Source organism: Neopelma chrysocephalum, unplaced genomic scaffold (genome assembly GCF_003984885.1).
Source record: "Neopelma chrysocephalum unplaced genomic scaffold, ASM398488v2 Primary Assembly neopelma1_68b, whole genome shotgun sequence".
NCBI classification, from domain to species: Eukaryota; Metazoa; Chordata; class Aves; order Passeriformes; family Pipridae; genus Neopelma; species Neopelma chrysocephalum.
The window spans coordinates 1,340,598-1,358,915 of NW_020897728.1; positions in this window are offsets into that span (position 1 = coordinate 1,340,598).

The window sequence follows — 18,318 nt, forward strand, 5'->3', positions numbered from 1 at the left end:
AAACCCAAACACGATTGAGGCTGGAATCTGGAATGGGGGGAAACCCAGACTGGATCGAGACCAGGGTCGGGAATAGGGGGAAACCCAGACATGTCTGGGGGTGGGATCCTGAATGGGGGAAAAATCAGACTGGATTAGGGCCAGGATCAGGAATGGGGGAAAATCTGACAAGGAACTGGAATTGGATTGGGAATGGAGCTGGAGGTGTGGATCCACACAGCACCGTGTCCTGGCATCCCCCCGCTCAGCACCACGGTACTTGTCTCTCCTCCAGTGGCTCTGCAGGTGGGCACATCCATCTCCACACACCAACCTGCTGTGCCACAGAGCCCCGGGAAAACGGGGTCTTGGAGGTGCATCTGGGCAGGACAAGGGGGAATGGCTTCAAACTGGCAGAGGAAAGGATGGGATTGGGTATGAGGAAGAAATTCTTCCCTGTGAGGGAGGTGAGGCCCTGGCACAGGTTGCCCAGTGAAGCCGTGGCCACCCCATCCCTGGAAGTGTTCAAGGCCAGGTTGGATGGGGCTTGAAGCAACCTGGGATGGTGGAAGGTGCAGGGACACCTTCATTCGTGTGAACTCACCAGTGAGCCCACGGAAAGCCAGGCAAATGCTGCCCGTGGGGTTGGTTATGCCCAATTTTCCCCTTGGCAACTACGGACATGGATCTTGCAGAGCACATGATCGGCTGACGGATGTGGCTGTGCTGAGCAGGCAGAAGGCAGTACTGATGAGCTGTGTATACCTTGGATTTCAAGGGGAGGCTACATCCCAAAGTAATTTATTTTAGTGCTGTAAAATACACTCAAGTCACATTTGGATGGCAGAATCAAACACACTGTGCTAAATCCTGGGTTTGGTTGTAAAAGCATAAAAAAATGTGGTTATCCTCCATTCTCATCTGAATTTTACTTCATACTAGAACATGACCTTGTGCTTTTTTCTTTTTTTGTCCTTGTTTTGTTGCTTTAAAATTAGTTCATTTTTCATCACATTAAAGTTTTCTTGCTGTTCCCTAAGCTATATATGCTGAAAACATTACTCTTTCTGTAGACAGTGGTCTATAAAAGAACATTGAAATAATCTATAAAATAACATTTAAATAAGATTTAAATAATCCAGTAAACATTTCAGTCTTTCTTCTGCCAAGGAAGGAAAACAGACAATTGAGCAGAGTTGAAATACCTGACAATTTCCCTGAAAAACAATCAGAGAGTTATTTATGGGTGGTTTGATGATTTCTTTAATGACATTTTCAGTCCATGACTAAGGCGTAAGCCAATGCATCTTTAATTATCTTTTAATTCTTAAGACCTCAGCATTCTTCCTGCTGCTATTTGCTGAAGCTGGATCCACTGTGATTTGTTATTGTTTTGTCATCATTAATTAGCATCCTTTAGTTACTTTAATACCTTCATCAAAGTCAAACCCACGCAAAATAATAAAATTTGAACCAGTTTATTAAATCTCGTGCCATTTTATTTCATTCTAAGGAAAACAGAGCGCAGACAGTGCAGACTGAGGCCTCAGGATGATGTGCTTCCGTCACATATGTGTCCCTTAGGTGCAGTTTGTGCTATAAAAGTCCAGCCAACAAAGAAATGCTGAGCTTTTTGTGAACAGGGGTGTGCTGGGCTTGCAAAAATCTAAATGCCTTTAATCTGTTAGACAAGTAGCTCCGAAGGGGCTTCAGTCCCAGCAGGGACAGTCCGGGGTGGTGTGAGTGGGATTCCCAAAGTGGCTCCCGAATAGTTTGACAGGAAAATTTCCTTAGCATAGGCTCAGGAAAGAAGAAATTTATGCACATGTTTGTCAGTGTGACACCCCCACACTGCTGATTCCAGAGTGTCCCCTTTTCCCACTAGTCAGGAACATTAAATACTGACAACACTGGTAAGGGCAAGGTGTGCTCCTGCAGAGAGATTTAATGTAAAGGTCGTTTCTTGTAAGATACTGAATTTTTATCTAAGTTCAGAAAACAGACATTATATTAAAGTCAGCAACATTAACTATTGTCCTGTGTTGGTTTTGTGTTTTTTTTTTAAATGAGAGATTGAGTCTTTCTGTTTGGAAAATAAATCCTTCTATCTGTGCACATTTTCCAGATGAGTTGCAGGGCAATTTCCAAAAGCTCTTTCTAAAGGACAGTTCTGATAAAATTATAATTTGCTGAATTGGATTAGTAAAAATATTCCCTGCTTAATGAGGTTTAGGAAACAAATCTCTGTGCTAAATATGAAAGTGTGCACTGGGAGTGAGGAGAACTATGCAAGTGGAATATGCCTATTCCAGGAATATGCAGAACTAAGATATCTGGAAAAAGAAGAAAGAAAAGCACTATTTCCCTGTGTCCCAAGATGCCTCAGCCTGTGGTGTGTGACAGGGAAATGAGCACAGAGGTGTGGAAAGCCTGAGGCACTGTGTAAAGCTGAAAGAACACAGAAGGAAAGATATTTACATTCCCTGCAAAATCAGTTGAAGAATTGTTCTTTTGTGAGAACACTTGTGTGTGAATCTTAGTATAAAAATGTGCATCCTAAATCATATTATATTTTCATAAATATGATTTCAAGACCTTCCTGAAGGAAAAGGAATATCCTGTGTCATAACTGATATATGCCAAAAACTGAGCAATGATAGTCCAAAGTGTTACAGAATTAAGTTTGAGCTGTGATGAATAAAACCCAAATTACTTCAAGGTACAGTAGATAAATTAGAGGATTGCAAAATATGGGACAGAGTAAAGTCTTAGAAACTGAGGAACAGCTGTTGTGTCTCATCTATGTACTTCTTAAATCCTCAATACCACAAAATTCAGCCAATTTGACATCAGATAAATTCAGGGAAGCATAATTATGTTCCCTGCTCCATCTAGGGATTTCCATGAGAGCAGGTTCATGTCTGTGTGTGCTGCACAGTTGCTGAGCTGTGTCACATCAGCTTGTGCAGATGAGGTTATGACAGAGGCAGCTGATGGTGCCATCGTGGGTGATCTAAATAACATTAAATATGTGGAGTCAAGAGAAAGAGCTGCAGGATGTTGATGGGAGAAGGAAGCACCACTCCCTGTGACCTCTCCTCACCTTACTTTTTAAGGTCAAAGAGAGAGAGGAATCATCAGTCTAGACTAAATCACAGCACAAACTAATGTTGATCTTGAGTCTTTGTCCCCTCTCAGGTAGAGATGATTATAGCATGATTTGCTTTTCTTGTTTGCATTTGTTATTAAGCAATCAGAAATGCTGTCAGGGGCTTTAACACCCCTAGATGAGACAACTGACTGGAGGGCAACACACTCCAGCACACATCCTTCACCCACATCCCCCGGCCTTCCTGATGCTACTTAGCAGTTCTTTTCCCTCCTGGAACTTACACTCGACAAATTTGCATTTCCTAATCGGTTAACTTGCCTGTGGCAGTGGGAGTTCTTATTTGTAAATCGTCCTCTGTCTTTGCTACAAGCCTTTGCAACCCCTTTGTTGTGCAAATACGGGCGTATAACTCGAGTAAACCAATTGGCTTCAGCGGGATTATCCTAAGGGATTTCAATGTTACCTCATATACATAAATACTGCTCTCCAAGAGGCAGATTCTGCAGTCCAGTAGAATTTTATTGTACTAGAAAATAAAACAGGAAAACAGGAAAAGGGGTAGCAGCACAAGCCAGTAGTTAAACCAAGAAAATAACTTTCCTCTTCAATTTATCTGCAAACGTAAGAGGTTCAGAAACAGAGTTAATGATACACCATATTCATATTTACATTTCAGAGTATCATTGCTTTCCACTTGGAGGAACTGTGGGTTGTCACATTTTGCAGACAGGGGAACAGCCACAGATGAAATGGGATTTAGGGTAACCAAACATGCCAAGGGTCTCTCAGCCAGAGGGCAGCAATGGCAGCAGGGTCTCTGGCCAGCCTGTACAATGGCTTTCAAAATCTTTTAAGCACTTTCTAAAAAGGAGAGTTGAAGTCATGAGATAAACCAGATGCCTCAGCTGGCATTGCAGACAAAATTTTTGACAGAACAGAAGCGTTTCTAGAACTCTCAAAATTTTTCCCAGCTGTCCTTCACTCTTATTATGTGGGAGTGGATTCAGCAATTTCCAGGGCTTTTTTAACCATTGTGTAGTTTTTCTGGTAAGTGGAAAATCACAGTTAAGTCAGCAGCAGGCATTTGAAGAAGATTTCTTTTTTTAAGGAGTGGTGCCATGTTGTTCAAACTTGTTATGCTTTAGTTGGGAGGGCTGCCAAAATTGTTGGTGTTTCTTACATTTGGAGTTCCCTAGATGACAATTTATTATTGTTTTTGTTTAGAAGTGTGGGAAAATTGTAATTGTGATAACTGCCTTCAGCAAGAAATTAAGGAAATTGCTGGTTACTGTGCAGAATTGTGTATCTGCAATAAATTCTAAAGTGCTGAGATTTCTCAAACTTTTGGTGTCTCAGGGTGACTGTGATGATGTGAGTAGAAAACTCACATGTGTTTTAGTTTCTTTCACATCCACTCACATGATGAGGGTGAAAGAAAAGTCCTGTGTTCATTCTGGACAGGGAGACTCTTTCCCACCTGTAAAGTACTCAAGCTGCTGAGCAAAACAATGAGTGCTTTCCATGGCACAAAATATTAAACATCAGCAATTTCTTTTTCTTGTGTCTCACCATTCATATTGAATATCCTAGGGAGATGTTGGAAATTATGCTTTTCCAATTAAGTTGCATGAACTCCAACTCTATTCAGCTAAAGGCTGCTCAATGCCCAGAGACAAAAACATCTAATGAATCAATCTTTGTGCACAGAAGAAAGCTTTATTTTGGGAGATTACATAAAAACTAGAAACTGATGACCTGTTTGAAAGGAAGAGACAGGGGTGGGTTGCTATATAAGCTTCACTTTCTAAATTTTGGGAGGGGGGGGTTCTGAGCTCTCCAGGATATTTCCAGTAAAAACAAGCTAAAATCTGCAAATTTTTCCCCTCTAAAGAAAAGATTATTCTTTGTCTTTCAGACTCAAGTAAGCAATTGTAAATCTGACTACAGATATTTTTCATCTTTTTCTCTTTACATCCTGATACTCCCTTTTCATTCTAGGTTCTCACCCTCATTCACATAATTCTGGAGAGTTTTATTAAGTGAGTTACTGAAAAAAAAAAAAACAAAACCAGGCAACATTACATGTTTTTCAAGATCTGGAATAAGAGCTTGAATTATCTGCCATGCTGTCTGGATCACAAGCTGGAGAGGATTCAGTCATCTGCATTTTGTGCTTTCAGCTGCCTGTGCTCTTTGAACCATGGTTTCAGCATTACCAGCATTACTCCAGCCCTTCATCCACCAGCACTAGATGAGCAGAATGCTGATATCCCATGGCTTTGTCAGAGTGTGAATGCTCCTTTTTTGGCCCAGAGTTTGCTCTCTTTGGCCAGCAGAATCTCTGAATGCCTTCAGTCTGATTGCCTCTTGCCTGCTGATTTTCATTTCTGGGCTGTGGGTAAGAGGTCAGGCTGTCCCACGTTTTTTTGAGGCTTAGCAGAATAGGGAAAGAGCCAAACTTTTTCTTTTCTGATCACATGCAGGAAGGGAAATCTAACAGCACCTCACTGGGGCACACTGCACCGTGTCAACAAGCAGAGAATCTTGTTCATAGCTTGTGAAGGAGTTTTTTTTATCCTTCAATATAAAAAATGCTGTAGAAATGTCAGGTTACACTGAATACATACTGAGAATTTGGCTAATATAATATGATTATAGTCAGAATGAGCACACCAGAAATTCTATGCCCCAGTGGGAAAGACTATTAATGTAATAACAGGTAGGAGGTCCACGAGGAGCAGAGAAATCCAGAGTTTCCTGCTTGTGTTCCTCATGTCATGGGGAGACAGAGAGGTGGCTGCTGTGAATGACAGGAAATTGTCCAAAGGTGGGCTGAGAGCAGTCATTTCTGAGCTCCTCAAGGACATCCTGGGCAGAATGGAAGCTTCAGACCAGGTTTTAGCAGGTGGATCCTCCCACTGAGTCACAAGGAGCAGAAAGGACCCCCTTGCTTTCTAAACTCCTTCTCAGAGACAAGATGTGGCTTGTTCCAACTCTAGCCCCAGGCTTGGTCAATAGTTTTTGTCTAAAGGATTGTATAAGTGTAATTGAGCCTTTGTATGACTTTGCTCGGCAGGATTAAGGATGGTAAACCAAATATATTTACTTCAATAAAGTAAATCATTTATTTGAATTTATAATGATTAGACTAAAATATCTTAATCAGAATTATTTACTACACAGTATAGGGAGCTATAAGTACTAGCACAGTGTACTATTTATTGCAGCATTATTGAAGCAATTATATCAGAGCTAGCAAAATATTTATTAAGTAGAGATTGATGTTACTCATCCATACCAGTGACCATGGGCAAAGCTCTTTTGCTCAGCCTCCAGGAGTGACCTTGAGGGGTGTCCCCACTCAAGGGAGGGATCTCCACACACACTCTGAGAAGGGGTGTTTGAGAAGACCCTCCCAAAAGTGGGACTGGGCTGTTACAGTAAGAAGTGATGGACTGACAGTCAGATGTCTCCAGGCTGTGTGAGATCAGCAGCTCTACATGAGTTATCAGCACTATCACCTGTTGGTTCCTTTATCAGGGACTTTGCCACTTCCTCACAGGTGCCAGTTTCTGCCAGAAAACATTGTTCCTGACAGAACATCAGTGAAACATCCTGTGGTGTTTAACTTTGGGACTGATGAGTCAGGCCGGGCTCAGAATTCTTCAACGCCAAAAGCAGCTGATCCCCCTTCTCCATCCAGCACTGAGATCACTTTTGCACACAGGGTGAATTTTGAGCTGGTTTATCCACGCTTAAGCAGAGCATCCTGCTACAAATGGGTGCCTGTGGGGTCCTGCAGCTTCCTCTCTACCCAGAGCAGGCAAGTGATCCCGGGTGCCAGGGAGCTTGGGAACCGTGTGGGGAGAGTTCGAGATGTTAAACAGTGGAGTCCAGGGATTAGGGGGATGATGCAGTTCATTTTGAGCATCCCATCTGGAAGAATTCCAGTGATTCACAGTGTGTGGGAACGTGGAGACAAGACAGGCAGCTTGCATTGTCTGCCAGCCCAGTGGCTCTGTGGTTCTGAGAACAGCCTGTCTCGGTGCATCCTCAGATCTGACAGCTTTGCTCTGTCAGGCATGGACTGCTCTGTGATCTTATGAAGTTTATCTTGGTTTTCATGAAACACCCCTGTACGTGCCCAGCAATATATCTCATTGCCAGCAAGTCAGCAGGGTGCAAGTGCCATCAGCTAAATATCCAGGAATTTCATATTCAGAAGTGACAAAACCCCATGAGATGTTTTAAAAGCAAATGCGTTTTCTCTGGACTTTGTGGTTTGTACTCAGTGGCAGGCTTTATCACACAAATCCAGATGAGGATTTTTGACAGGGTTTTAACCTCTTCTAGGAGAAGCTGCGTATCTTTTGATTTTCTCTTTTTTCTTATAATCCAGTATTTACAAGCAGAGCTAGTAAAATAACAGAAAAGCATATTAAGTGGGGAAGGTTTGGCAAACCCAGCATAATCTCATTGAGATGACTGATGGGTTTAGATCTTGTTTTCAAAATATGGAGTTCAAAAACCTATCTCCTCACAGAATTTAGGGCCAAATATCTCCATGGTATAAATAGATGTAAATCCACTACAGAAAGTGGAGCTATATCCATTCACCAGGGGTGATTTTTTTTGTTGATAATATCTTTCAATATTACAATTAGCAGTCCTTAAAGACATTGATACTTCTTTTAATTGGTGCTTCAGTGCAAATGCTTTGATTTTCTTCTCTTTTTGACTAAAGGTCTCCTTCCATGAGTGTTGTGTCATTACATTTTCGTCTTTCCCTTATGTACAGATTTTTTCTGTGCTCCATTTCTAAATGCCCACAATTCTATGGCTTTCTGGTAGAGATGTCAGACTGGCTGACAGTTGTTTTTTACTCCAGGTGAAACATGATAGGGTTTGTGGTTCCTAATGAGCTCGTTCTACAGACCAAGGCTCAGCTCTCAGACAGCAAAATGTGTGAGTCAGACCTTGAAGATAAAGGTCTTATGCAAATTGCTTAAAATTGCAGCAGGTTGTTTATAACATCCTTTGCATGCAAACCTACTTTGGCTTTAAACATTAGGAGTAATTTTGTGACAGAGCACTGCACTAGATCTGTCTGGGTTGGAGTTAACTTTCTTCACAGCAGCCTGTGTGGTGCTCTGCTCTGCTTTTACATTTTCCCCTGCTTTTACATTTTCCCTTGCATTCAATTTCCTTCCAAATAATTAGAGGTGGATGTAACGGCGTCATCCCAATTCACTCTGACTGTCCCCTCCAAAACAGTTGGCTATTTCTGAAAAGCTGATGAGTAATGACACCCTTAAAAACATTGAATTTAAATCAGCATTTAGTTTTCAGAGTTAATGTCTCACAGAAACCCAGCCTTCTGAGATGCCAGGGGGTGGTATTGATTCCCTTCCCTAATTCAGCAAGTTGGTACAAAAAGGTTTGAAGAGCCATTCCTGGACTACACAGCTTCAAAAGGAGCAGTTTAAAACTGTAGATTCATACAGAGTCCCTGCCCAGCTTTTTCATCTTGATGCCATTGCAAGGTCCCTCATCCATAGAAGGTTCCTCACGAGGGAGGTCTGACCTTCACAGGAGGATGGATGAGCAGCTGGCCGGGAATGTGCTTTGTCTTATTTGCAGTCTCATCATTTCACTGGGTCAGTTCCAGATAACCTCTGCTGAGCCCATGGGCTCAGAAGCTTCAGCTCCACAAAGGCAACTCCTGACTTGCAGCTGCCTGACTGATGATCCCCAAAGAAGTTTTAGTTTGCCATTCCTGCCAGCAAGTTCAGCCCAGCCTCTGACCACACATAGCAACCATGTTATCACACCAGTGGAGAATACAGTTATTTCTTCAAGTTTTATTATTTCCTTCTTTTCAGCTTCTCTTTTGCTTGTGCTTACTGCAGTTTTTATAGAAAGGTATATGAAAAAGGTGGGTGAACTGGTTCCTTATTAATTGTGCTTGCTCTGTGTAATGATGGGTATTTCTAGCAAAATCCATCCTTTTAATCCGATTCTTTGCCACATATACACTGAGGGAAACAAAATGCCTTTAAGGCATCATGGATTTGTAAAGAACATTAGTAATGCAGTGAGGTAGATCAGCTTCCTGCTTTCATTTGAAGATTAGAGTCTAAATTTAGAATTATTCCCAAATGAGAAGGGGTTTGTGGCCTCAATTCCAATAGCTGTTTCAATCCAAAGCTACCACAGGAGTTAGTGCAATGAGAAGTCTTTGATTTGGAGCCTGGGATGGAATGATAGATTAGAAGCTAGACCTCCAGCCTTCAGTGGAAATGCATGGCAGAAATTCCTTTTCCTTTGATCATTGCCTAGCCTTCTGTGAGCTCTTGATTTCACCAAATTCCCCTTAATTTCTGGCAGGTTACTTATAAGGCCAAGCCATCCCTGGATTTTATAGTAACAAACCATTTATGTCCTTTGTAGGTTCCTGGTGCTGAAAGCACAGGTTTGGTGTTGCAGCCTCTCAACTTGCTTTCAGTGTAACATTCCCTGCTGTGCTGGTCTGTACAGGGAAAGCCACAGCTCCAGGTGAGAGGTTTGTTTTGGGCTAGAAGTGTTTCCCTGCTTTACCACCAGCACAGCAGCACAATGGCAACACATCCCAGAGCTGATGTGGCTGCCACTGTAGAAGAGCTGCCGAATTATCTTTAACCCTGAAAATACAAAGCATTTAAAAGTAGATGGGGCAGACTCGCCAAGTTACTCTTGTGTAGCTTACGAGTGGATCTTACACAGCATGCAAAGCTGGGGTCAATTCTGTCAGGCATTTTCTCTTTCTATATTAAGTGTCATTATCTCTGCCCCTTGTATATCTGTGCAGCCTCCATCAGGGAAAATTGTAATGAGTTTGCATACCAAGGAGATATTAAATCCCCATTCCCCTTCAGTAATGTATAATGTCAACAGCAGCCTTTGATGAATACAGCTTCCTCTTAATTAGATGCTTGAGCAGGAGATTATTAATCCATTTATCTCAAATTCTAATTGTACCATGAATTGCTCGGCGTTTCATGCCCAAGTTTATGATCATAGTTATCTTCTTACAACCTTTAAGGGGTCATACTCATAAGTGAAGTGTTTCTGGAAACTTGAATTGTTGTATTCTTACTTGCATTACTTTCCTCACTGTAAATATTCTGAAAGCCTGACTCCATCAGTCAGGGTTATCCTGCAACACAACAATCCAGCAATTGCAGCTTAGATGCTTTTTCCATGGTAGTGATTTAGGGCCTCTAAAAAAGCAAATTGTGGCACCAGTAAGGGGTACCAGGTGGTTATCATGGCAAAGACTGGGGTTTACATACCAGAATTACTGAGTGGGTTTGATCTGGGGACCAGCCAGCTTTCAAATGCACGTTAAAACCATGAACTCCGGTTGTGATACTAATGTATAATTACTAACGATCCTATAGATCTAAAAATCAGTCCTAGGACATTCAGGGCAAGCCAGTCCATTTGTTAAAAGAGCATGTAGTTGCCTAAGTGACACACACTTGCCTGGATACAGCCAAGGATTCTTTTGAAAATGTCCTCACAGCAGGCAGAAGGTTTTTTCCCTTTGAACAGGCTGAACTGGCCTAGTTTTCAATCCATGGTGTATATACTGCAATGGCTCCATCTGCTGAAACAACTAAATCACTGGGAACTTCAGAAAGATGCAGAAAATGAGATTTTTTTTTTCTCCTGTAGTCTGTGCTGCTCATGCCCTCTGTGTTTCTGTGTGTGGGGTGGGCTTCTTCAAAGTAGACTCAGAACATGTTGTAGCTTCTGTGTGCGTGTGTGTGTGTGAGTCCACACAGAGTGGTGGGATGGACAGGCCTGTGGCTGACATTCAGTCAAGTGGAATATTAAAGGATAGTGGGTGAAGTCGCTTTCTCAGTGTCCCTGTTTTTATAGGGGCTGTTTTTATAGGGCTTGCTGTGTGCAAAAAAGAGATTTAACAGCACCTTCTGAATGGTACAGCGATATCTGGGAAGAGAGAAAGGTATCAGAGTGAGGGTTGGGAGTTTTTTTCTGTTGTGTTCTATGGTTTTAACTATCTACACTGGCTGCTGTTAGGAACACAAACAAACCCTCCCACAGTTCCTTCCTATTCTAAATCCTGTGGCAGATGACAGCCCTTCTGGCACCTCTGGGCTCACGTGTTGCCAAACGATTGCTTTTCAGTGGTGTCGCTGATGTCCTCACTGACAGCACGTCCTGCTTGTCCTTTCCAGTGCAGAACATGTTTCTCATTAGGGTCCCCGTATCTCACTGCTGAACGAATTCCAGCCAGGATGAGGCTGGCTGCTCCCATCCTTTCAGTTCTGGGAGGCCCCTCATGGCAGACACTGTGTCTGCGTTGACAACGCAGCTGGGCTGAGTTTAGTTCCAAGCATGTATAAAATAAAATTATACCTGCACAGCTGAGTGTCACTGTCTCTCATTTTAGACAGGAGAATGATTTTTAGATGTGTATTTTGAAGGCATCTGTCAGATTATATGAACAGAGATATCTGCAGTCAGATGAGCAAACATAGGGGAGTTTCTTGCACTCTCTGCACTTGGGAAGCTGTGGTTGGTTGGTGTGTGAGCTCCTGCTTCACTTTCATTGTTTTTCTCTTCTTTCTCTTAGTTGGGGGGCTGCTGACCTTTTTTGTGCATCTCATCATTACCCTGAAACTGTTCTACTACTACCAGGTGAATGGATGGCATAGGGAGGGGAACACAGAGCCTGCAAGAGGAACTGCCAGGACACTGAGCCAGTCCCAGAACCCTTCTGTCAGTGTGGCTGGCAGCAGCCATCAGAAACTGTGATCTGTTTATGCCTGGGCTGAGCTCAGAACTGGGATTTCTGCACCCTACAGTTTTCTGAGCCCCTCCCAGCTCTGCCAAGGACGTACTTTGTGACTTGGAGAAAGTCAGATCTCTCTTTTTCAGTTTCCATGTAGAGAGAGAGTTTTTGGGCCACGTCGACATCTCTTGCCTCACCAAAACTGGAAGGATTAATTGACTTGTACCTTTCAAGGTATAAATTGCCGTGCAGGGCCAGACCCTGCACTGGTGCATCAAGGGAGGTTTTATCACTGATTTTGAGGGGAGGAGGACTGTGGTCCAAGTGCCTACAAATGGGTAAACCCCACAGTGACAGGGCAAGTTAATGCATAAATTCCTTCCCCTCTCTCCCTCAAACCTCTCTGTTGGCTTTTCTTATTAACTTAATAATGTTCCAGCTCAGTCTTCAGGCTCAGCTTTCTCCTGAGCTTTGTTTGTTCCCATTGCTCTTTCTGGCAGAGCTCTTCTGCTTGAAAAAGTCACTTTGATTCATTCTGTGCTCTTGACTTGGAACTAATGGGACTCATCTGATCTGATGAGTCAGAGTAAGTTCCTTTGCATCTCTGTCTTGTGGACTGAATGAAACAGAGCCTGTGTGAAGACAGACATGGGATCACATCAGTAAAGTGCATGCACAGTGTACCTGATTCAATCTGGTAACTAACTCAGTGTAAAACATGCCTTTTTGTGCCATGAAAGCTATTCCAAAATGGCTAAAATTATTTCAGTCCCTCTCTGCCTTTAACAAATTTAAAAGCAATGTTAGCTGATGCTGAGGGGTTTTTTTTGACTGTAGTGCATGCTTCTTTTTAGTGAAAGTCTTATTTATTCTGCTTTTTAACCTCTCTGCTGGCCTCTTCTTAGAACATAGGAATATTTTTCAATGTAGTACACAATGTTTTCTGGTTATACTAGAAGCGTTTTTTGAGGCACGTGACCTCAAAGTGGAGATTGTTCATTACAGAATCTCCTTTTAACTTATCCCAAGAATGACAGTGTTGGGTCCAGGCTTCCCATGTTGTCTGTGTGTGGCACTGAAGAAATCGTTTGTGCCAGAAACCAAAGAGGTACCAAAGTGCCCAACTCACAGCTGAAACAGGATCACAGAACCTTAGAGACAGGAGGAAGTGATGCTGTGGAGGAGATCATAGTCAGATGCCAAAACACAAAGAAGCACAATGGTGGTGACAGACCTGGTGAATCCCAGAAGACAGGGGGGAGGGATCCCTGATAAAGTTTGCTGGAGACTGCCCAGGGATCAAAGCAAAAGCAGAAGGGGGTGAAATATTCCTGCTGATACCATCACCTTGACTTCATGAGAAGTTGGCTGGTGCAGGATCAGCCATTCCTGGTTACAAAACTCGTTTGTGGCCTCGGATTCATTTGATCCCTTTTATGCATTTTGTTCCCAGCAGAACATTCCAGCCACAGCCCCAGGAAGGATGAAAGAGGGTGGTAAGAGCACATCACATACCCAGTGAACCTGAAAGTGAAAGGTAACTAACTATTCATCCTTTTCCAGCACCTTCTCTGTCAGCAGAGTAGGATTTTTATAAAAATCCTGCCTCAAGTTGCTGAGATAGGCCAGCAAGTGGGTAGCTTCCTCTTCCACCAAAGGAATAATTATCCCTTTCATAATCTCTTAAATGTCACATTATTCCTTCAAGATCAAACTTTTGTTGGAAATCACTGTTTTTAGAAGTGACCTAAGATTGCCACCTTCAAGCTTAATGTTGTATATTTGACAGCAGTTTGGGTATAAGAAGTTCTGCCACCTCCTCCTGCCTGGTCTGGTTTGTGTGTCTGTGTGTCTTTCACTGGGCAATGGAGCCAGAGGAAAAAAAATTCAAATGGAGAGCATTTTTGTAAAATCACAGCTGTTGGTGACTAGTGAGTATTTCAGGGCCCATGCAGGTCCTGGGGACAGTTCCAAATACATTTTTGATTCATCCACTCTTGGAGGCTGATAAAATTAATTAGCAACTTTTTAAAAGCCCCCTTCACTCGGACTCCTCGGGTGTGGTGGAGCTTTTTGTGTTGTTCTGAAGGTCAGGGTGTTCGTTTAGGTTCCTAAACGGCAGCCTGACATTAGATACCTGTTTATTAGAAATCCTCAAACTCATCATCACGAGTTTCACGTGTGATGCATGTCTCACAGGCCTGCAAGTCATCAAGCAAGCCAGCCTGTTTTGCAGAGGACTGGTGATAACGCCTGCACGCTGGGGAGCTGAGCAGGAGCACTCTTTGATCCGCAGGGCAGAGATAAGGCCCTGCTAAGAGGATGTATTTACCTTAGAAGCTCTCTTTGATGAGTTCTTTCATTTAGGAGAGCTCTGTGTCTGCTAAATTTCTCTGAACAAACACCACACCAGCTTTTTAGCACAAGATTTGGGGTGCTGTACCCGTGCAGCTTGCAGGAGGTTCTGTAACAATCCTTCAAGGGACAAATGCAGTGGGTTTTATGTGCCATCCAGTGCAAATTGGGGCCTTTGTGGCTCTTTCAGCTTTGTCCTCAGATCGGTGTTAAAAGCCTGATGAATGCTTGGTCACTCAGGATATGCAAAAATAAATAAAGAACAAATTTTTCACTGCCCCACCCTTCATCCAGTGTGATCCCATCAGTGTTGTGATCCCGCACTTGGCATCATCTGCATCTCATTCTGGTTTTTACCACACTGTTAGTTCCGAAGGGAAGCTTAAAGTCCCCGTTCTTCCTTTTGCATGAGGTTAACTTGTGGCAGGGATTCAGTGTTGTGCCAGTCGTGGTTCTCTGCAGTCACAGGAGAATGTCTATTCCCCATTCCCGGGGCTGGGAATGGTCTTCATAAAGCCTGAGGCTCTGCTTAGGATTTCTGTATCTACATGGGTTTCAACAACAGGGTGATTCCCGTTTATTTCCCGGCTACAACTAGTGAAGCCATGGCAAGGTTTGCACTGATACAGCACCCAGAGCTCCACAGAACAAGAGGGGTCTGATTGTTAGCTCAGATTGACTTTTCACTAGATTTTACACAAGGGAACAATGTGGTGTTTTCTGTGTTTCTTTCCAGACTCATACTACTTTCTGCTACTTTCAGACACCACAAAGTGATATTTTGCTAATCATAGGGATTTTACTCAGCCCTTTCTAATCCCTCTCTCCTTTTTTTAGGATATTTGAATCAAAGTTACTATTCGATCACCACGGGTTAACCTTTGAAAGAACTCTTGAAAGATCTGCTGATTTCACAGAGGTGATATGAACTGTGTGGGACTTTCACCTTTTTACCAGCCCAAATTAAGCCCTCTAGCAGCAAATCCCAGATCCATTGGCCCAGCCAGGCAAGGCTGAGTGTGGTCCACTGCCAGTGCAGGGAACGTGCACCATGAGCGCTCTGAAACACTGACAGTGAGAAGAGTCCTTGCTCTGACGTGTTGACATCTTGTGTTAGAGTGAGTAATGTGCTGGGATGTGTGCCAGCCCCCAAGACCTTCCTGGGATGGCAGCAGCATAAGCAATTTCAGTGTCAGTTAATTACACTTGAAGACACTGTGGTGGTCGTGGTATCTAAACACAAAATAGATGGGAAAGCAGAGCGATGGCTCAGGACTTGGTGACTTTAGTGTGAGGGAGTCAATGAAGGGCTTTGAAGTCATGTCTTGTTTTCTTTGCAGATGTTTCTCTTTGATCTCATGCTGGTGCTATTTCAACAGGTATTGGGTTTTTGTTTAATGTTAAAACCTGGGGATTCAGTTGCCACCTATAACAAGAACTGCTGGGTGCAGTTCTTAACATCTGACATTACAGGAAAATTACGGCTGACCTGCATCACTTAATTCTCCAAACTGCCTCTGCAACTACCTGAATGCTTCTGTCCCTCAGAAATGGCTCACTTCATCTGTCTGTACCTGTCTTCATCTCCTCAAACATAGATGATGATTCCAGTGCCTACTCAGTGTAGAGAAAAGAAAAGGAAGACGCTGAGATCAGGCTGCTGACCCTTCAACCTCTAGATGTAAGTTTTCTCTTCTCTGTGAAAGACTAACTTTTTAGGGCACTTTAGGATCTGCAGAAAAAAAAGCTTTGTAGCTGCATTAATACAAATAATTCTTTCCCACGTTTTCCATGGCAGTGTCCCAGCACCTGCCTTGTCCAGCAGCCCCTGCAGAATTTCTCCAGAACCCTTTTTCTGCCAACACCGTGGGCAACTGAAAACAGTAAAGGAATATTTGTTCAAAGATTTTGGGGGGGACATAAAGTATATTTTTCACTCCAGTATAAGTGTGATACAGTTGTAATAAAGCATTTAAAATAGCTACCCCTGCAAGCTGTTCACACCAGAGCATGTGCAGTGGAGGAGCTTACCTGTTAGGAGATCCCAGCAGAACTTTTTTTGCCTTTCTGTCCCAGCTAGAGAAGGCTGGAGGACTTTGTCCTGCTGCCATTGGCCTGTCCTGCTGACACAGGAAGGTTTCGGTGGTGAAGGCTTTACATCCATCCTCATCCTCTGTCTGCCACTGCCAGGATCTCATCAGTCCATGTGGGCTCACATGCAGCAGAGGCTGCAGCTGTGTTTTCTCATCAGAGCAGACATAAAATAATGACTCACTTTTGAGGGCTTTCCAATCAAAACCGTGTGTACACTAATTCCCCTCTATTTTTTCTTCCAGTGCATTTTACCAAATACATATGAATCAGCAAAGCTTATAGATGTAAGCAAATAATGGCAGTTTATTTTCTTTAAGCATATTCTATTTCATATCACTGCTAATGGCTCTAGTCAGTTTTATTTATTTTTGCAGGAAATAGTTTCTTACAGAACACGTTTGAAATCAGCAGTAAGGTCGATCCACGAGCTCTGTGTTGAACAGCTGGCCTAAGGTGTGTTTGTTACAGGGTTCACCTTGCACTGTAGAACAAAGGAGGTCAGAGAATGCAAGCACATGAGTTCTGTTCCCTCCTAAATGCTGTCAAATTCCATTCATTGCCCTTCATGCCCTTCATGGTAGCGTTACTGAAACACCTTCATACAAAATACCAATATCAAAACCAGTGGATTTCATGGAGTGTCTGCTTAGTGTCTCTTGTGAGAATCATTATTTTGGATAGCCTGTTTCACCAGTTTTGATGGGGGGGAACATAAAGGGCTTGAAGAAGTATCAGTACTTTGCAGTAGAGAGGCTTTTTCAGAAAAGTATTTCTTAAAATCTGCCTGGAACTTGGTCCCCTACCTGGAGAGTATTTAATTTCTAGCTCTTCCCTGGTTTATTTTTGGGCTGTTGTCTCCAGGCAGTGTAACTCTTGGTGGTTTGGGGTTCAAGGTGTATCACATGCATCCTGTTGATCCTAAGGAAGGACACTGTGGATGGCTGTGTGTGAGCTGGGCGGTGTCAGGCTGCACAGGCTGCAGCACATGCTCTCTGTTCACAGCCAGCTTCATGAAGTGACTTGTGGCAGCACAGCCAGGAAGAGAGGAACACAGAGCCTGGACTGAGAAGAAGAAACAGAAGCAGCTCTTTCTTAGAGCTGGAGTGAAAATTCCAGCACTGTTTAGCAGCCATGTCCCCTCTCCAAATGCTTGTGCAGGAAGAATCACCCCATACCTGAGGGAACCATGTGTGTTATTTTCTTCTTTGTTTTCATTCTGCCCACTTCAGTGATGTCATTTTCCCCAAGCAAAGCATCTCTACAATTCCCTGGATGCTGGCCTTGACCCACTCTGTGGGTTTGCAACAACTACACAGGAATTTATGAACAAAACTGTTGCTCAGGAGGAGTAAGGGATCTTCTACTGCTGCACCTCACAGCCCTGGTGACCTTTATAGTGAGTGATTGCCCTCCCAGTCATTTGTATTATTTTAAGTGGACTTGGGCCCAGGCTCAACAACCAATTTGATCCCTGAACCTCCTGCTGAAATGAATGGGCTGCAACATTCATATCGACCTTAGTGGGATTTATCTTGTGATTCATTCATTCTTCTTTTCTGTATCTCAATCTTTTCTTTCTATTTACTGTGTATGGGGACTGAGTACAGCTCTGCCATCTCTGCTTCTTGCACACCCTTAAGGTTGCTGTATTCTGTGATATTTGAGGAAGAGCATTAATAGCTAGGATTCTGCCCAGGGCCTGGCTTTAAAGGATGGAATTCAGACTGCATGGTCTGTGGGGCTGCCAGACACTGACTTCATAGAATCATGGAATGGTTTGGTTGGAAGGCACCTCATTCCAACCCCCTGCCAGGAGCAGGGACATCTTCCACTAAACCAGGTTGCTCAGAGCCCCATCCAGCCTGGCCTTGAACACTTCCAGGGATGGAGTGACCACTTTTTATGTGGCAGCTTCCCTGGATAAGCCTCCATCACCTATTATTCCAACAGCAACATGAAACACTAATCACTGGGAGCA